Source organism: Ischnura elegans, chromosome 8 (genome assembly GCF_921293095.1).
Source record: "Ischnura elegans chromosome 8, ioIscEleg1.1, whole genome shotgun sequence".
Lineage (NCBI taxonomy): Eukaryota > Metazoa > Arthropoda > Insecta > Odonata > Coenagrionidae > Ischnura > Ischnura elegans.
The window spans coordinates 111,015,381-111,036,952 of record NC_060253.1 but is presented as its reverse complement, the minus strand read 5'-3'; the positions used below and the strand labels follow the sequence as shown (position 1 = coordinate 111,036,952).

At 41.0% G+C, this 21,572-nt stretch overlaps 1 protein-coding gene across 6 annotated transcripts in view; it reads right to left on the bottom strand.

Moving 5' to 3' along the window:
• The window catches only part of LOC124163218 (serine-rich adhesin for platelets), a 208,218-nt gene that overhangs the window by 127,988 nt on the left and 58,658 nt on the right, over positions 1-21,572 (bottom strand). The window contains exon 1 of one of the 6 annotated variants that reach the window (XM_046539966.1): positions 7,074-7,155. The exons of the other annotated variants lie outside the window; for them this stretch is intronic. The gene's annotated coding sequence lies outside the window, so the exon portion shown is untranslated. Of the gene's footprint in view, positions 1-7,073; positions 7,156-21,572 lie in introns of those variants that run through there. 6 annotated transcript variants of the gene reach the window in all.

The window sequence follows — 21,572 nt, the reverse complement described above, 5'->3', positions numbered from 1 at the left end:
ACGAACTTCAGCTGATGCATACTATTAAGTTGAAGTCACGAGGTTCGTGGAATTTATAGGGAAAATTTTTGTGAGTACTACAAGAGAATCTGTTAAAGACTGCAACTCGGCAAAAATGCATTCCTTTTTATTCAAGTTTTAACTGGCGCTTCATTTTTACTAATACGGCTAAAATATTTAGCTGCAACCCAGGTGTTTTCATTAAGTACCAATGAGATCGTAAAGCAGGATATGAAAGGGTTAAACTATTGCAGTTCTTCACCATTTACGATAAGCCTGGTATTTCCAGCTAATACACTTCTAACTATCACGAAATCTGAGGAGTATGGTTCAGGAAAAGAACCCATTACCTACGCTTCTTCCTTCTGAATCTTTTTAATTTGACACGCCTATTGAGGTGGCTTACGGGGTAGTACGTATATGTAAATTATCGCAGGCATCGTATGTACCGGAAACAACTTACAGTTTGTGAATATAGTGCGATCCCCCGAAAATCTAAAGCATTGCCTCTTGCACTGATTTAAAATGCGAGGTATCCCAAGCCTCTACATTATTACTTGGACCTCCCACGCACTCAGTGATCCAACCCGATGGATGTATCATGCGGATGAGTGGAGTTAAGGATTCGTTTCTCCCAGGAACACAGAGGGCTTGATTGAATGTTACGAGGGACTCAGTACCTGAGGCAAGCACCAATATTACAAAAGGGGATCCGCAATTCGGCGTTGTCACCCACCGCGCATTTAAATGGGTTTTTACAAAAGTCGCCACTCTCGTCGCTGACGGACAAATTGATCCGATTTTCACGGGGAAATAAGGCATAATTAGGGGTGTCAACCGAATTTTATATACATAATTATGTGATCTATCAAATTCATAAAAGTTAACTGCTATTCCTTGCAATTACAAACATTATACTGCAAAATATTGTAAAAAAGGAGATACTCATCGCGCCGAGGCCATTTTCGAAAACGGATATAAATGCCCCCGAAACGGCAACAGAAGTCAGCCTAATATGGGATGGGATTGAGCCTCCTCTATGCAGTCTCCTTGACTGCAAGGCTCAATATATCAGACACAGCAATGCAAAATTGAAAGATTCCATTTCGGATGCGAAGAAAGTCCTGCGAAATAGAGGAGAATTGTAGAGACGGAAGGGAAGGGGGAGATTGTTGAGTGTGGAGGGCAACCAAGGACATCCGTGGAATTCGGATTGTGAGGGAATGGATGGGGGAGCGCGCTCGTGAGTGGATGACGCGAGCTCGCGGACGGGAAAAGTGAAGGAACTCCGCCGAGCGGGCCCTTCAAAACCGTTGGGGGCCAATGCCTATGCGAGAGCCATGCGATAAATATGGAAAGGACAATGGCCACATATCAACAACAAAAAGAAAACTTAAGATATTGGTATGCAGCAAAAGAGGGGAGACCAGGACAAAGGCTTGAACAGCTGAAATAGTTCCGCAAACTAGAAAGCCGATGAACCAAAAAAAATAGAGAATAAAAAATAGAAAATCCAATTGGTGCAATTACTTTACGAGCACTACGCTTTCCAGTAACTATTAGGAGGGATGGAAGCCCCCCCTCCCAATGAACCCTAGAAATAAAACCAATATTCATATCACAGAAATCCAACTTGCTTGAAGTACAGTATTCCTTTGTTTCAGATTAAACATGGCCTATCTGATTTTTCAAATTATTTCATGTGTTTAATTAACCATTTTCAACACGTTTCCTTAATTTATATCAACAGCCACACTTTGGCATGTTAACAATACACGATGTGCTGTGTTATTCAATTTGATCCGCCCCTCTCCCACCCCCAAATACACATCCTACTCACTTACCTATTACTCTAGCCACTGCTTTCCACCGAGGTGCGCCTTCGCAGTGAACCTCCTTAACCATTTATCGATCAAAAATTCAAATTTTGAGGCGATGATATTCGCTTGCATTTAAGCTTAGGAAGCACAGCATAAAAGACACTAAATATTAGTTTATTTGCAAAACTGTTGATAAATAATTTAAAAAATATTGTCATGTGCCCCCAGAGAAACATTACCCATTTAGGCAAAATAATCAATTTCATTTGAGAAAAAGAGATTCAAAAGAGACTCCGTAATAAATTTAAGACAATGACATGGGCTTCCGAATTCGATAAACAATAAATTACGTGAACAAAACTAGCTTATGATTCACGGGATAGTAAAATGCTCTCTGCCACGTTGAAATTCAGGAAGCATTAACATGGATCGGGAAAATTCCAAGAAGTGGCGGCAGTTTATTATGACTTATCAACACATTTTTCTTCCGCGATATATCGCCCGAAAGTGCAAAGATAGACATCTCTCATGCTAGCCAAATAGAATGAGGTACCGCACGAGATCCAGTGGCAAATAAAGAGGTAAAGCAGTCAGAGTCGACACTGCAGAGAGGAGACGGAGTGAATAAGTGAAAGAATGGACCAAGTGAGCAGGGGAGAAAGAATTCGGAGTTGAGGCGAGGCCAAGGGCAGCGGCGGTCGCCCACCTCACCACCCGTGCGCTACTGTCGCAACCACCTACCCACCACACACACAAACACACGCACATATACACGTCGGATAACGCCGAGGTTGCAAATGGTGTGGGATGGAGGAGGAGGTGAGGTCGTTTGAGACACGAGGGAAGGGTAGCGATGGATGGGTGGAGAGAAACCCGGCGTCGGCACTATAGCCTGATTATATTTATTAATTTATTTAACACCAAAACAATACTAAGGACTTTACATTGGCTTGTATAAACAATAAAAAATATATAAATATGATAAAACGAGTATAAAATTAACCTCATACATAACAATGGTGCTTAAAACATACAATACATACAAAAAGGTGGATATCAGAATGAAAGTCTTTGCAGTTGGTTTATGAAACTGAAGCGGGAGGCAAAGAGGTCAAGAGAAGAAGAAGTATTTGAGAGGGAATGGAAAAGAGAAGACAAACGGTAGAAAAGGGATCGGAAAGGAAAATGACAGTCGGAATTTGACCTGGTGTAGCGTTTCAGTATTGCGGATTTTGCAGGCTGGAATGTGGAGTGAAAAGGATGACAGGAGATCAATGCATCTGAAGGACCCAATCATGATGCAGTGCAGAAATTTGATGCCTGGTGTCATTCGTCGGTGGTTGGGGTGCAAAAATCTAAGGGGGAGTAGTATTTCTTCACGTGAAGAAAGTCTGAGGTGAGGTACGCGATGTCGAACTATTGCTAGGAAGAAATTGAGTGGACAGTAGAGTAGTTTTAGTGTGGTGGGAGAAGCAGTTGACCAAATGGGTGAGCAATATTCTAGGATGGGTTGCATACATCCAATGAAGACGGATTTTAAAGCACGCGGTTAGGATATCTCGATCAGACGGTATAGGGTTCCAACAACTGCCATAGCCTAGTTAACAATGGTTTCTATGTGATCATAGAAATTAATTTTTGGCCAAAAGTGACGCCGAAATGACAGGGGGAATGGGTTGATTATTCAAGATATTAAATGGAGGTGATAGTGATATTCTTCTGCGAAAAGGACAGATCCTGGCAGATTTACCAGGATTCACACGCAACTGACATTTTGTGCACCATATTTTCACCGCTTGAAGAGCAGTTTGTAAATCCAGGGAATTAGCCACGGTTTAAACCCTTTTACATATTTTTAAATCGTTGGCATAGAGGAGAACATCACAGATAGCGGGATGAATGTCATCAACAACGTCGTCTATTAATGACAGGGGGAATGCTCACTAACTATACATTATTTCCTTTAGAGATTTCATGATTAATAGTTTCGAAATATAGATTTCGAACAAGGAACACCCTCAGACCACTGCGACAAATTTTTAGCAGGTTAAACTGCTTTTCGAAGTACAGCGGAATTTGTCCTAATTTTCCTGTACTGTGTCGGGGCGATTGCTGCAATAAGGGCGTAATAGGCGTGATGGTGGCGGAGGAGAGCTTTGAGAGTGCTCGGGCAGGGCATTAACCAACCAACGCGAAACAGAACGGCCCCAGGCGGAGAGGGGAACGATCATCGGAGCGTGAAGACGGACGGATGTGTTTCGACAGAAGACCATGGCCCGCCTCTCCTCACTCGCGAATGTCGCGGAGGACAAACAAAAAAGGAAGACGTTTTTAATGTCGGGAGAGGACCATTGACTCTGCAGAATGGTTCGCCATTCAGAATGCATTTCCTGTTCGCTATTGGTACAGTGCGGCCATACGTAATATGAGCTGAAAATTGGGATTAAAGTCACCAAAAAGAGAGGCAAATGTTTCTGGGAACATCACTTATTCACTTAATATCCGTTGGATACCGTAGAGCGTTTACTCTTGATGCCATCGGATAATAAGTTTATACATACGATTAAAATGGCTGAAATATAAACAACGCCGCATATGCCACCTAATTTGTCTTACATTGAAAATGGTGCGCATTGAATATGCTCCCTGTATTACCCACAGATTTACTTGGAAGAAAACTACTCGTACAATTTCAACAAAGAACCACTCCTTTAATATACATATTCCCCATCACAAAACCTCACATCCAAGAAATCATTCATAGTAACAGCGGCTAGAATATGGAATTCCTTACCACCTCATACCAGAACATTCAAATCCACAAAATCATTTGATAATAATAAGTACTCGACCAGCACAATAAAAATACCTGGCAATTCTCATCATAAATACTCCCGCTGTACTTTTTTAGAAGGAATGTTGATAATTACAATTAAATTGCATATTTTCTTGATATTTCATGAAATTCATTTTTTCGTCACCGTTCAAAATGTTTTTATGTTCACCAATGAATATCGTATTTCTGTTTCTTTACTGTTATTTTCTCACTACTTACTCCTATTGAAATCTTATGTTGAAATTTTGTTTAAATTGTTTTCATTCCAAAATCACACTCTTATGTATACACTGCCTCAAGGACCAGGAACATAAAGTGCTTGGAATTGAAAGTGATATGAGCCTGTGAGGGGAGAGAGAGCAAAATATCTTCGGTCAAAAACTCAAGCAGAGTGAGACAGCAGCCGGCAGGCGAGACTCTCGCAATGGGAGATGAGAAAAAGCAAATGTGGAAAGGCAAACGAGGAGGGAGGAGCGCATTACGACACGCGCAAAACTCAAGGTTTTTCTTACGCCTTGGCAAACTCATTTCGTCAGCCCACTTGCCCGCGTAAGATATGCAAACGGATTACATCTCCCTCGTCTCCATGCTTTGAGTGTTGCCACTTCTGCACTACATCTTTCTGCGGAAAGTCAACATTTCGTCTTGAACTCATAATCAATTCTGCCATGCAGTTCTACAGCAGTAAAAAGCAAAAAATTATCATACTTTCTGTGGCCGGCATTCGCCTAAAAGGAGAGAGTTTGGGCAAGTGGAGTCATTCACCTACCTCGGGAGTATCTTTACCCACTGGGAGTGTAAAGGCGCGGCATAAGTCATGCATCGAAGAGAAAAAGGCGGTTTTCAAGGCAGGGGCCGCTATTACGAACGCATACTTTCCGAAAATTCACTTTAAAAAATGTTCAGAAATGTTTCGCTTCCAAGCGCTCCGTCACTGAAAGCACTGTTGTCAATTAAAAATATTAAAAAATAAATTCTATTACTAGATTGTAATCTTTCCTAAAACCCCATTAAAGTTATACGACACATATAAAACAGAGGATTTTTTCGAATAAATTTCAAATTTATGAAATCATACAATTGTTGCAACAGAGAAATGATTAGGATCAAATGGATCGACCGAGTAAGTAATGAAAAAGTCCTAAGAACAGTTGTGGAGAACAGAAGCCTCGTGAAAACGTTAATGAAAAGGCGGAGTTACGTCATCGGCCACATCTTGAGACATGATGGCCAGATGAAGACAATCGTCGAGGGACAAGTGGAAGGCAAGAACGGAAAAGGAAGGCCTCGAACGAAATGTATGGAATAGGTAAAAAAGGATGTGAAAGAGAAGAAATACGTAAGTACGTACGAAAAGATTAGCTGAATGGAGAATCGAGTGGAGAGCAGCGTCATTTCAATATTGGTATTCTTGACCAGTGATGAGGTTGAAAATGACGAGTCGAAAACGGAAATGATCTGCCCCCGGAGAATCGAACGACGTGCTCCAGTTATATCTGCTACCCTTTCAGCCTGAAAATTTCATCTGTATCGACATCAGTTGGTCATGAAGAAATTAATGATTTGAAATCCATGGTAGGAACTATCTGAAAGATGACATCGCTAATAGGTTATTCCGGTGCGCACGAACTTAACAATAACACTTAAATTTTCCTTATTTCTTTATCCCACAAACACCCACAAGATAGTTCAAGTCGAATCCTCGGCGATGAAATAGGAGAATTGGCTTACGTAGAGAATAGAGTTCGCGTAGTTGCCCGGGGCGTAATAAGGTCGTTGTTAAGGTGGGAGGTACATTGCTTTCCGTTAGCGGCGTCTTAGGTGGTATGCAATACCTCGCAGCGATAATGGTCTGACATGCGTAAACAAGTGGCTTTTGGATATTCATAAACTATTTTAAACGTTGCATTATCACCAGTGAAGTAAGATCTTCCATCGGAGAGCCACCTTAGAGAATGCCATCTTTGCCATTTTTTCAGAAATTATTACGGGGCGCCCCGACATCGCTATTAATCCGCCACTGATAGGTGCAATTTATAATTAATGGATTATGGTTTTCAGTTACTTTATGAGTTTGAAACTAAAATGTCATTTTTGATACGCTAGCGGGTATTTTAGTATAAACACAAAGCATTAGGCGTCATGAATGTTAGCAAAGGCAGATAAATCGCAAAATTTAAAAATTTATGTTAAGAAACAGAGAATACGTATGATGATGTTGATTGATTATATTCACGGTGGAATAAAGAAGATTGCTAAGGGAAATAATAAGGAAAATGACCATGACTTTCAATGATAAACTACGCGAAGGCACTTTGATCCCTCACTAAGTCTTAGATAAGAAGCTAAAAGATTTTGAAAATAAAATACTATGGAATAATTTTTTTACGAATTATTAAGGGAGATTTTCTACTCACGTAGTCAACCAACTCCCATGAAGTGGATACCTCAACCACTACAACGAAGGATCATTGATTTCACTCACCTGAAAAGAGAGAAAAATTATATTAATTACTTCATGTAATAGGTATAAATCACAATTCACAACGAACAATTTTCAAATATAAAATGTAATACATGAATATTAGCTACTGAGCTCAGGGGACGCCGAAGTCACAATTTGTCAGCCTATGCAAAAAAACGATAGAAAAGGAATGGGGATTAAATGGATAGACAGAGTAAGTAATTAAGAAGACCTATTAAGAGTGGGAGATGGAGAAGAGTGGCGGAGACCTATGTAAGAAGACGAAACAACCCAATTGGCCATATCTTGAGGCATGATGGCTTCGTCGAGGTACAGGAGGATGGCACGAATGGAAATGGAAGGGCTCGAATAAAACGTATGGACACAGGTTTAGAAGAAAAAGGAGAAATACCTAGGTGTGAAAAGATAAGCTGACTGGAGAATCGAACGGAGATCTGCGTCAAGCCAGTATTAGTGTTGTTGATTTGTGATGATGATGATCAGTACTCTTTTGCCCTAAAATCAGGCGTGGTTGCTTGAGTTAAGTATGTCAAACACCCTTCAACTTCCGTATTACATTTTTTCCTTTCCCACATCTTTAGAACTAATTTCCTTTCCTACATTCGGTCCGAAAGGTTTTTTTATTACTATTTTCCATGTTGGGTCGTTTAATAAGTTGTTCCATTTGATACGTTTAATTGGGTGGTAATTCAGTTCCAATTCTAGAATTGATTATTTCTTAAGAAGGAAAGGTGTTCCCCATAGAAAGCGAGGGGGTGTTGCTATGGCACCCAGGGACCTACTTAGGCCCAATTAGTTCAATTCACTTTGGGGTATAATTTTGGGCTTTAATTTTCCTCAGTTGGTGGAAGTGACGTAACTTTTTGCGAGTTTGGGCTAACTTCTGTCACAACCAAAACAAGGCGCTAAAGGCGTACTGCGGAGCTGTGCCAGCTATCTAAACAAGTATGGCGGACACCGGCCAAACGTATGAACGTATTATTTGTTCTTAATTAAAATATTATTTTGACCATCTAAGCTACACTTTTAGGATAGAAATGGCTGTCAGTCACAATTCACATCTGTTTCAAAGCCTCGCAAAGAAAAATTTTTATCTTAAATTTGACTCTTATGTTTACCTAGTGTGTACGTGAAGTTCGAAAATTTCAACAATATATATAATTTTTTGTATTATGTATTTGTTTATGTTCATGTCCAACTGATAATATAAAGTCGGGTTTCTAAATTAAAAGGGGATAATCTCATTTTGTATTTTTGTTTTTTAATGCATAAATAGTGAATTCAAATTTCATTTCAGTACTCATCCCGATGCCAAATTAATTCCTCCAACCTCACTTTCGACGCAATGTTTCTACAAGCAACTCTTAAAAATACTAAAAAGACGGTGAATCATAAAATTTACGCATATCCTTCAGCGCAACGCGGCGCTAAGCGATTTGTTTTGGTTTATAGTTCGCAGAGATCAGTATACGAGGTACGCTTTGGTCATGTGAGGTACGTTCCGGTTTGCTAGCGCACTCCGAAGAAGTACTTGAGGGAGCACATGACACATTGTACTAGGGTGGTATACTTGGATCGCAATTGGGCCCTTGCTATTGGACGCAGGGCATTCTCGCTCGCACCGGAAAGATGTGCGTCGAATGCGTCCTCGCATACCGTTATCCCCCGTGGGAAAACTATCGGGGCAAGGCGGAGGGGGAGTGGAGGGTTCCCTCTCCACCCGTCCACTCTTAGCGAGGACGCGACACCGCAACACGACTGAGACGAAGGCGACGACCAATGAACAGCCGCCCCACGCAAATAGAGTTGGACGGCAGCACTGGTCGCAGGATCATATCCCTCAGGACTTTAATTTTCGAATTTGATGAAAAATCACGAAGGTGGTTTTCTGGGAATTTCTGCGAATCGAGAAGCTGCCCCTATCCACTCGACTCATGGCGACAGGCCTTTTGTTTCACTTGCTGAGTGTAATGATGGCGAATATCCAGAGGATCGGTCATAGTATCAATCGCTGTAGCTTCGGTTGGCGAGAGTGAAGTCCGTGGAATAGGTCGGAGTACTGCGATGTGCAAGACTAATGGAAAGCACTCTGTACATTAACTTCCCTCCAAGATGCATCATCCTTGCATTCGACATGGCGTCCTTTCCGGTAAAATATTCCGGAGGTCAGATAAATCTGATCTCCGGTTGGAGGGATTAGGTACTGTAAAGGATACGTCCGTCAAAGGAGTGAGATGTGGGGTTGAAGCGTGAGATGATTGGGGGTGCTCGGGAAACTGGAGAGAGAGGACAAGGGAGGAAATGAAAACTGGAATGGGAGACAAAGGGAGAAATGGAGGGCTGCGGTACGTAAACCAATCTTAGGATGGCAATACCATGAGTTGTACGATCTCTTGTAATACATTTAATAATGGATTTTTAACATAGGAGTAACTTTTCTTCGTATAGTATGGTATTTGGGGGAGGTGACGGTCAGCTGTGGTCGTTTGGGCCAAATGGAGGGGTGGGGTGAATCGCATAACAATCAGGTACGGATCGGGCGGTCTCCGACGCCACCGACCGTCGGGATTTGCACCGTGGACGACGGGGCGAGAAGCCGTCCACCACCACACCAACCCGATCCCCTATCCTCCGCTGGCGTCGCTGGCGAGCAAAGCGATCCGACTCTCACGGAAAAATATACTATAATTACGGCTTTGAACAAAAATGTTTGTTCGCGATGATTTGATTAACGTAATTCATAACTTTTCGATGCCTTTCCTTTCGACGTAAAACAGATACAACAAATATTAAAATTAAATGGGTCGCTCAACCCTTAAAGCCCGGGATGGCAGGACAACACATCTGAATACGGAAGATCTCGGGTTCGAATTGTAGCAGGGTCTTTAATTATATCTATAATTTATAATATTCTTTTTAAAGTTGGCTTTGTGCGTCTTTTAACGGCTTGAGTTTTTAGTTTTTATTTGATTTAAAATAAGAAAATATTATCACAAATTAAAAAAAATATGAAAAAACCCACGTTATTATTCGAACTAAAAAGAAAGAGATAAAACACCCAGCCTATGCTCAAGGTACTACGTTTAAATTTTACACATAAAAGACTGCACGTATAAGAACAAAAACGCATCCGCTGTATAGCAAACACTGGAGTGATATTATCACATATCATCTCATATTTGAGATTATTATTGCACTGTTTTCATTGTAATGAACATTTACGGAGAAAGAGTTCAATTCAAGAGGCCGAAATTGATGTGACTCACGTCTTAGACCTTGAACATAGTAGTCTTCTATCCGTTAAAATTTAAACGAGCGACATTGGGCCAAAATAGGGCGGTTTATTTTCTTCTTTTAAGTTCAAGTGAAAACTTGGGTTTTTTAAGTAATGTTTTAATCTATTGCTATTTTTCTCATCACTTGGCGGCCGTAGCACGGTGTTTGGATGTGGGCCCGAATTAGCGGTACGGGATAGTATTGGTGGATGGAAAGAAGAGGACGACGATCAATTTCAAAATGTTAACGATTGGAAACGCGCCAGATTGAGACGGCTGAAAAGATCGGCCACTCCGTGTCGTAAGCAAGAGGGGATAGAGTTGTGCTAGTTAAGAGGTAAGTGAACTCCAAATGGCAACCGATCACCGCTCACCTTAGCATTGTCTCAACACTGGGATGGATTTGTAGAGCAAAATATTTTTGGCTCATACGATTTATAATTGTCGAAATTGGTCTTATGGCAGTTACATAGTGGGTACTCAAAGAAAACAGCAATTTACTTTAAAATATACTTTTTGCTCCCTCATCTACGTTATTTCCTTTATTTTTTCAAATTATTTCATAATTTACGAGTTCCATAAAATGCACATTCCCGAAGATTATTATTGGAATTCCGAAAGCAGCCAACGATTCTTTTATTAGCACTGCATTTCTAAGGTTGGTTTACAAAATTTATTTTGAGTAGTGAGACTACGTAATGTAACTTAATTGCAATAGCCTTCGCAGCATGCGTGCAAGCCGCTTTGACATCGTCCAGGGTTAGGAGTTACCAAGTGCCTGTCAATAATGGTAGATTTACAGTTCAGAATTAAAGTATTGCAGACAGCTTCCAGCAGCATTTTATTGACTAATGCGTAGAAATTTCTTCAGAGTAAACCTGAAACATATCTCTGTAGTTTTAAACCAATGTAGCGATTTGGGCATGGAAAATGTTCCTGGGATAGTTAGCATGATCTATGGGCCTTGTTCACTTGCTCCAGAACACAATTATTTGCTCTCACGTGGGCGATTAGCTTAATTATTCCATACGGCTGTTCAATTCCAAGTTTCCCTCGCGTGTTCACCCGTGGTGGTGTATTCATTAAGTGCATACCTAGTTAATGATCGTGGGAGAGCGGAGGGGGATTTTTCCATGGGGTTGATTGTGCTGTTGAACGTGCTCGTCTTATGTGACCCAACACACAACACCTGCATCGGAAGTATGCGGTCTTCTGGCATGAGATAATTGGTGAGAAAAGGTGGTATACAATTGAGGATTATTCAAGTAAAATACAAATGGAAAGAATCACCAATGGTTATCTTGACTCCAAGTCTGTTTTCATCTTACAAGTGGAAGCTACGAAAGTTGACTCCGCGTTTTGAATGCAGTGTTTTTTGTTTGGTTTATAAGGCAAACAGAACTGGCTAGTATTTGGTAGTTTATCGGTCCGACTTCTCCTATTTTCCACGCGATAAATTATGTAAAAGGATAAAATCACCCTACGCATTGCCATCGCTACTGCCCCCTGCAGTTTCCAGGCAATCAGACGAAATCAGGAAAGCGTCCTCGTATAATACTGTTCTTTATGATCCAAAACTCCTCGAGAGGAATATGATAAAAAATAAGCTTAAAATATTTGTATCCGAGCAATCCCAATTGTTTGGAACATAGTAATTAAAGTTTTAGTTTTGATTTGGCCTCTCCAATGCATCCAAATTATTGGTTTACTTGCATAACCAACGAATTTTAACATGTTTTTTTATTTCACCCAATTTAATGCAAAATTTCGTGCACTATTACCCGGTGTGTACGGCTATTCAATATGATCAATTTCGGACAACTGAAAGCAAAGTCGCCACTGGATGAAAGTAACAATTGCATCATCATCACCGGTCAACAATCTTAGGATTCGTTTTCCGCAGCTCTCGACTCAATTCTCAGATTCGCTAATCTTTTCACACCGGAACAAATCTTCTCTTTCACATCCTTATTTACCTGTTTCATGTACGCTATTCGTAGTCTTACTTTTCCGTTCTTGCTATCCACTTGTCCCTCGACGATGGTCGTCATTAGGCCATCATGTCTCAAAGCACGGCCGATTAGGTTCATCCGTCTTCTTATCAAGGTTTTCACGAGGCTTCTATTCTCTCGTACTCTTTAATAATCAATTTGATTTTCACCGATCTCCAGTAGTACCACACTTCGAATGCCTCCACAATTGATTCCTCCGCGGCTTCTAAGAAAACACTAAGGAAGATCACAGGACGGGACTCAAGAGGATACTTAGAATACACTAGAAACAATGAATCTTGAATTACTCTAACCTATATCAGCGATATAATTCCAGAAGTGTAGGCAGATAACGATTATGCAACCAGTTTTGGCAGGAAGTCGACGACAGGCCACTCGTTTGGACTTGTTGATACGCAGGCAACGAAGTTTATCCGACTTCTAGTTTCCGAGATAAATTAATCCCAAAAAGTTAACAATAATACTTGTTTGAAAATGGTTCACGATTTAAATTTTGGAAAACAGCCATAATAGAAATATCTACCGTTGTTATTTAATCTGAAATTCACACAATTATAAGCTTCGGTCTTCTAAGGCGCGTTCTCCATGATCGTACGGAGAGCACCGAAAAACGCATACTTTTTCTCATCTCGGATTAAAAGCATAACTTGAAAACCATTTCCACATTTTTTTTGCCAAAATTAACTGCAGAATATAAAAAAACTTTATCTTGATGCAAATAACTTTTTAATTGAACAAGCCGTAACTTCACCACAGCCCTATAACCTCGGTAATCCATACTTTTGAAACGGACGTAGGCTTGATTTCATCGCATCGCCTTCTTTGCCGCAACTACCTTCCTTCCACCCTTCTGGAACGCATAGGGCTATGGGAGGTGGGGAGGAAACCCGTTATCCCTGGCAGGTAGTTTGTTGTTGTCGTTGGGTGGCGTTAGGGGGGCGGCATAGGCGTGCATCAGTGTATTAGCGTCAAAGGGTGAGTTGCAAGTACGGGGCAGTGGTATCATATCCCTCGATGGGAGCCGCGTTAATTGGTTCACATATTTCCACTGACTATAATTCTTCCCCTATGCAACTAAGGTTTTTTTGAGGTTTTTGCAAAATTCTGATCATGTAATGCCAGGAAATTTTATAAACAGCTGTATCAAAAAAAATGTTTCGAAAGAATCATGAAATCTGCTCGTGATTGAGTCGTCAATTTCTACTGACTGGGACAGTACCGATAAAGAGTTACGAATCCGATAAAAAATTGGAGTGGGATGACGAATTCATTTTTAAAGTTTTATAATTTTTTATAAACGATTTGATGTTTTTTCACATTTTACAAACATTTTTTAAGGATTATAGGTATCTGAAATTAGATCATACATATGTTACAACATTACAAACGTTGGCACTTACGTTCCATGTTAATTAATATAAATATTCTTTGTTGGAATTCACATTTAACATTCAATTCTATTTTTTGGAATTGAGAGGTGTACTCCGGAAAAGAAATCCATGCGACTAATTGTAAGAAATAACTAAATTCAATATGAACACCTCATGCGCGTCAGTGTGCTGTTATAGTTATGCAGAAGAATGATAGATGCCATCACATCAACGCTAATTATCCCCACGAATGCCTCAAAACTCCGAAGCTAATTTTTCCTTTAATCTCCATTTATATTCATAGCTAATTGTTTCTATAAATCAGCCTCTGGCTTCCTCGCTCAGTTCTCTCCTCGCGAAACGACGGGAACGGAGCGAAAGACCTCATCCATGCGTGCAAGAAACTCGCTTTGGAGAGCAACGATTTCGTCGGCAACGCTGGGTCCTCTAACATCTCACGGCAGACCGCCAAGCGAATTCGAAAACACGGCGACGATGGAGGCATTGAGTGGAGATTTCAAAGCCCGCTCTGCGAAATCTCCCCAATCCAAAATTGATCACACTTTACATTACTAATGATGTAGCAATATAGAAACTTGTTATACCATTAACTGTTAAATACATGAAATTAGCGGTTTGTTTCATTTTTGGTAGCCCACCATTGTTCATATAAAATAAGAAAAACTGGCGGCACCCTCAATAAGCAATATTTTAAGATGAATAATGTAATAATAAAGGCATAGTGAAATTGGTTACCAATTGAGGCAATTTTAAATCACCCTATCGTAACAAAAACTGTTGGAACGCACGTAGTTGTATTTGTATAACTGAATTGCATCTTATATCAAATTGGCGCGATCGTTCACGGGACCCCGCGACGTGCAACGTGGGGAACACTTTGCCGTTAAACGACGCAGTTTCAGAGTTCTGAGCACTTTACAGGGGAAATTGGCGGGAACTTCCGGTATTCGAAAATTTACCACGTCGGGCTATCAAATTGCTGATACCCTATTAAGTATCAACGCTAAACTTCGATTGAAAGTGGTCGAAATTTTTTGCAGGTGTCAGTGTACGGTGGGTTGCGTAACTTAGGAGAGTCGTTCACGCGTTGAAGTCTCCGGAAAATTTCGGTTCGACGCATGGAATTAGTGGGTTACGGCAGAACCGCTGTTGGGTATAGAGGAATAAGTGGCACGTCGTAGGAATCGCACAACTATCTAGTATTTGACTGATTTATGATGTCAAAAATAAGTTCAACGGTATGGCCTGTCCAGAGTTCCGAAGCACAAAAATAAAAGTTTGTTGCCGACCGTAAATTTGAAGCTCTAATGAATTTGTAAAACAGCTGCCAAGTAACTGGCATACGATAAAAAAATACTAAGGGACACTTATCGAACATGAAACCCTCTCGTCCCCCATGTTCTCAGTATTACGAAAGAAAAAAAATATTTGCTAACCACGGGGTGAATATCATTAAAGCAGAAATCGCTCAGGAAATCACACCGCATGATCAAGGAAGACTGGTGGGAAACTTGAATAAAAATATTACTGCATAGATCAAGCAATTTGGTATATAGTATTCGGAGAGGTCGTCCGTTAGCCGAGGATATTCTCGCCATGAGGAAATGGCAGCGAAAGGAAGGGTAAAGAACATAGAACCCTCGAACATAAAACATAAACACAAAGAATATAAAACCAGGCGCCAGTATCAGCCAGCTCAACTGTGAAAGGCACCATGGGTAGCTTTGCTTAGCGTCCCATTCAAAGGACGGAGAGTAGTACATGAAGTGCCCCCCACAAAGCAACGTTGGGATCTGGTTTGAGTAACCTCTGAAAAGTCCCTACCACCGCCGGGATTTGAACTCGAGCCCACAAGAGTAGGAAGCCAACACACTAGTCACCACACCAACCCGATCCCCGAGCAAGCAACAAAGATGTTTGCACGGGAAACGGCATTTTTTCTCCCGGGATGGTCACTGACCACCTGAGACAAATCGTGCGCCTGGGAGCGAACGAAAAAGAAATACTACCATGAAGCAGTCAGTCTGCTGTGAAGTCGAGGAGCGGTGAGATTGATCGAAATCTAGGCTCGGCTGCCGAGAGTGAAAGGTGGACGCACTGGAAGGAAAAGGAGGAGGAAGATCATGGGATAACGATTATGGACTAAGAGGAGTGGGAAAAAAGGAGGTATTCCGGAAGCGGAGCTGCCACCCGTACAGATATTCCACCGTATGTTCGCCAAGGAACTCAAACCGGACTAGTATTCCCTCCCAAGGGAAACTCAGGGATGATCTACAGTGAGGCATTTGCCTTGGGAAATTGCTTTTCTGCCATTGGAGACGTACGTCGTGAGAAAATAATTCAATATCAAGGCGTAGATGGACACAGGTGACCTTCGGTATCACGTCTGACACTCCAGAATTCAGTTTATATCGCGTTATTTCGCATGAAACTGAAGTTAACTGAGATCATTTTAGCGAAATGTATTCTTGCACACGTTTAATGTACTAATTACGCGCTCTATAAAACTATATTCGTCATTTTTCAATTTTTTAACGTCAAGCGACTTGATGCAAGTATTGTCGGTGTTGCCCACTTAAAAATGCTGATATTATTCCTTGTTTTACGCTGCTAGTTAACATCAGACTACTTAATTAATTAATATAATACGAAAAGTGACACTAAGAGAAGCGTCAGCGTAATATTCCCTCCGACATTTGCTTATGTACGTTATTCACGCCATACCGTTGCCCCATTTTTCGTTTCTTGGACACATGACTCCTGAACTCAACTAAATAGGGTAGTTTCCTTCATCAAAGAAAACGAAGGCAATGGTCCATTTTTATCCTCATTTGAAAACGGCCAGATTGGCGCCCACGCGATGCCACTCCACGTGACGTCACAGGGACCTAGTTTCTATACGAGTAGATAGGAGTTATACATCGTCTGAGATTACCAATGCATGCATGAGGCGCAGAGCTCAGGGAAACATGTCTAAATAATCACTTGTTAAAACTGGCTAATGTCGGAAAGTTTTCTTCGTTTGATAAGGTATTAATAATCCTTATTTAAGCCAAGCGCTACCAGCTAGCAGGGTACTCAGCTACCCGCTAGCAGCCTGCGTCGTATCAGCACTCAAGCCTCCCTCAAGGTCACCTAACAGGGCGGCAGCGGGAACGACAAATACGTCACACGGAGAGATTTCCCGGCATTCATACTTACCCGTCGCGTTTTCGCGCGCTTGAAAATTTTCACTTTTCATTTAATCGCGAAAAATAGATATCGTCATTTAAAAATCTAAATGCGTGAAATACGTACTCCAGGAGTAATAATCTTTCGATTTAGGCAATAAAAAAATTATAGGAAACCACCCTATTACCAACCACCCATTCCCGGTTTGGTGAAAGTGCAGTCGTGCACAAGAAGCGCTCTGATTGGCTATCCGTTGGGTACAAGGAGGAAAATTGACCATCTTTTTTACGGCATGCGTCTTACGGCTTATGTTGAACTGTCGACCAGCCCTCACTCACTGCTTCACTCGTTGATTTTCGGATGTAAGTTTTCGCGGAGTTCATGTCTGCAGTAGGGTAGTAGGTAGGTACTTGTTGCCCGTGAATTGTTTTACTATCATTTAACGCAAAATCAGTGATTTAAGACAATTTTTCATCCTGTACGTGTCATTGTTATCACTAACATTCGCTCATTCAGTGATTCAACCCGGAGGTTAAATTATACGGGTAAGTGTAGGGCTCACCCCGGCCTAAGCAACAGGCATGTGAACTATTCATGGTCAGGATAAGGGGCCCAGTTCCATAAGTGTATTGCGTTTGTTATATGGTATATTTTAACTATGTCGCGAGAGCATGCCGAAATAAAGCCAAACAATTCAGCGATCTTATGTGCTACCACGGAAAGTTCTCAACTGAAAAGCATAAAAAGCCTTCTCGCAGGAGAGAAAGAGAGAGAGAGAGAGAGAAAGACCCAAGGTCGTGCAGTTTCTCTTGAAGGTCGATGAGATTTGAAGAAAAAAGCCGGCTATACATAAATCGGAGCGAAGACATTCGTCGGGTACTTTCATCCAGGGTCTCTATCTCTTTTTTAAAAGAAAAACGACAATTTTCCACAGTTAAACTTTTCGCGAAGCTTCGATATGTTACACCATCATTAGACCCATGGAAATCAGTGCATTATCATCGTCGTATTAATCACATAATAATTTGCCTGATGATGTTGATGAAGGTGGATCGCAGAGGCCTGAGTGACGGATTCCCACCTCCACTTCAAATCCCCAAGAAGGAAGAAAATGTTCAGAGTTCACCCGATCCCAACTTCACTAATGTGCGGACGGCATTCCAAGCACAGAATTAGAATCCGTAGGATAGGACGCGGTCCCCCTGGCGCCTTCCATTACGAACAGGCTAATGCCGACGCCGGGTTTCTATCCGCCTTACCCCTCCACTCCCTTTGCGCAATGACCTCAGCAGTCGGTCGCCTCCTCCTAATACCATGCCTCCATGATGAAGTCGACACCGACCACAAAAATACTTATAAACTAGCTTAAATTCAAATCATGGTCACAGTAGAATGCACAAATTTTGTGATATTTTGTGTGTTCCATCGTCATAACCGAAAATTTTCTTCTGATTATAGCTACTTCAATTCCAACTACGAAATTACTCCATTGTAAGATGAAGTATTTTTTTTTCTTTTTATTGAAGTTCTCTTGTGTTAGACATAGAGATAGGAAATATTGATTTTGCAGTAGCGATTGGATGGAGAGAGTGACTGACCACCTAATAATTCATAAAAAAATAGAAATGACACCAAAATTTTCGCTACTTCAAATATTTGTACCGTACATAGTAAATATATTATGTTTCTTCTATTTCAATGGGCATAGCTTACACGGTACACCTGACTGCCACGTGGCTTTAAAGTTTCCAAAAATTACCACCAAACAGGAAGGAATGATAGGGTTCACAGATAGAATAAAAGGGATAAGACCTAATATTGCGAATTAAAGGGGGTCAAAGTGATGAGGGGAGTTGGGTAATCAAGGTGATCGCCAAAATGCTCCGTGTAAACCTATTCAACCGGTAGAAATAAATTCAATAATACCAATGATGTCAAAGTAAGACAATATGAGGAAAATTTCGTGTCATAAATAACAGATGCACCCCCAGTGCGTCGTTGACATGATTTTCGGTTTGGTACACATCCTTGGTACATATATTTGAACGTTCACACATTTAAGCCCAGCGGTAATCGATATGAAAAAGTAAGAAACTAACAGATATTTATTAAACAAAGATTCAATATCAATAACACAAAAACTGTGTAATTTTTAAGATTTTAAAGAAATCCTAACGAACACTGTCACTAGAAAAGAGTATTTAAACTAGGGATGAGTCGATTCCACTTTTTTTCGATTCCGATTCTATTTCCGATTCCATCGATTCTTATTCTTTCTAACAGGTGGATTATTGATTTATTTGTGGCATTGCTGTCATTAAAATTTAGGAATTGAATGGAATAAAATCACCATACTGGCTGCATTGCCGTTTGGCCCGTGGCTACATTGGTGGCATGGTGGCTACATTGCCGTTTGGCTGCGGTGGCTAAACAGTAATGTAGCGTTCATTGCGTCCATACATACCAGAGCAGCTTGGCGGGTGCACGGTGGCGGCCGAACGCAACGTGTCGAGTCCGCCCGGAGGCCGCGGCCGCTTATGCCAAGCAAGTATTAACTTTCTCAAGAGTTGCATTGATGAAACTGGGCTATGCAAACGCGAATGTGTCTAAATATTTATTATTGACGCAGACGCGTGTTATTCTATGAAAAAAGTGATATAAAAAACCCGCTCTCTGCGCGTATTTATAATAACCTTTTTTTTCACAGGAAAACTCGCTCTCCGCACGTTTTTATTATCATCAGGCTTCAAATATCATTCTAAAATAAAACATATATATTTCGACTTATTATACGTTAAAATTGGTGGTCCAGATGAATTCTCCGATGGTGATTCATAGTCGCCATAATTTGATTTGCCGTGACCAGCGTAAAAGAACGAAAGAACAATTTTCTTTCTCTGAGAGTTGCTCATGAACTCGCGCCATTTCAGGATCTGTCGGTTTGTCGCTCTTGCCGACATTTTCATGTTTCCAAGGCCGCTTAGGTATGTTCGTCGCAGCACCCGCGTGGGCAAGGCTGACACCGCTGCCGTTTAGGTATGTGGCGGTCATTATGCCCCATGCTTATAGTCTATGCTCAAAACATTTATCTTCCTGGAATCGATGGAATCGAAATCGACTTTAGGTAATCGGTTCTCGATTCCGATTCCGTGCCCGAGAATCGGTGGAATCGAGAATCGACATTTGGAATCGACTCATCCCTAATTTAAACAACATCAAATAGAAATAGAAAACAAAACAAAAATGCGAGTCCTCAAATAATAGCATATTTTTTCTTAAATGAATGAAGGGTTGAAAATTAATTTGATGCTAACAGGTAGAGAATTCCAACATTCCGATGGATTTATTTGGAAGGAGTCGGAGTAAATATTCGTACAGGCAAGAGGTATTTGAATTAGGTTAGGATTAGATCAGGAAGACATCGCAGAAACACTCTTATTGGGGATGAACAGTTGGCAATGACAATGTTGGAGTCTTATGGACACGATCCATACAGATAAAGATCCTTATAGAGCCATTGGCGCAGCGAGTGGGGGGAGGGTTTGGGATATAAACCCCAGACCTCAGGGATATTTTTAAGTTTAATCCATTTTACTTAATTGTATTGATATTACTAAAATATTAGTGTAGGATTAATAAAATATCCCTCAGAAAGCCGTAAAGTTCACCATTTTGAACAATTTATCTGAAAATTCCGCAATTTATTAATCTCACACCTACCGCTTATCCTGGTGGGTATTCCATACTCCCACACACACCGGTATTTGTTGCATTTAAACCTTCCCCTCCCCCCCCAGCCTTAATTCCTAGCTGCGCCCCTGTATAGAGCCACTTTAAAAAAAACAGCGCCTTTTACCGAAGCCAAAGTAGGAGGGTATGTGGGAACATTAAGGTAGACTGAACACGTCAAAAAGCCAGGGAAAAACTGTAGACGCTTCAGAAGCGGGACTCTTTCCTTCCGGGAGGAGCAGAGGCGAGGAAGTCGCCGCAGAGGGGGTTGAGGAGCAGGCGGCACTAATTTGCTACGGTCGCGCTTCGACGATCGCCCCGCCATCGTCACCCGCGACACTTCCACGAGCTACCAACTCTAAGCATGCGAATTTCGATTGTCATCTGTTTGAGATGAGAGTTTGAAGGCCTGTTGTTTCTCCTCTCCTTCTGGGAACACTATGAAAGTTGTCCCACATTTCGTTATTTGGGATGTAAATACTTGGTTATTACCGTAAATTTCTACGTAATAGCAATCAAAGTTATCAACAAATCGCCACTAATGGCTCACGCAGCGTTTTATACCGTTTAAGTCAAATACATTTGCGCGTCGTTCAAAGATACGCGGGCATCAGAATGATTTTATTTACCATTTTTTTATTATTATTTATTCCCTAAGATAAAACAATTAATTGATGTTTAAAGGGAAAGAAAAATGGCGATGTACCGAAAAAAGAGTTAACATTTATTTTGGTTACAATTATCGAAGGAAAGGAAGAATGGCAAGGGTACGGCCCTGGAATAGTTTCATGGGACAGGTTATGAAGGATGTAAAAGAGAAGAAATAAGTCGCTATGAAAATATTAGCGGATAG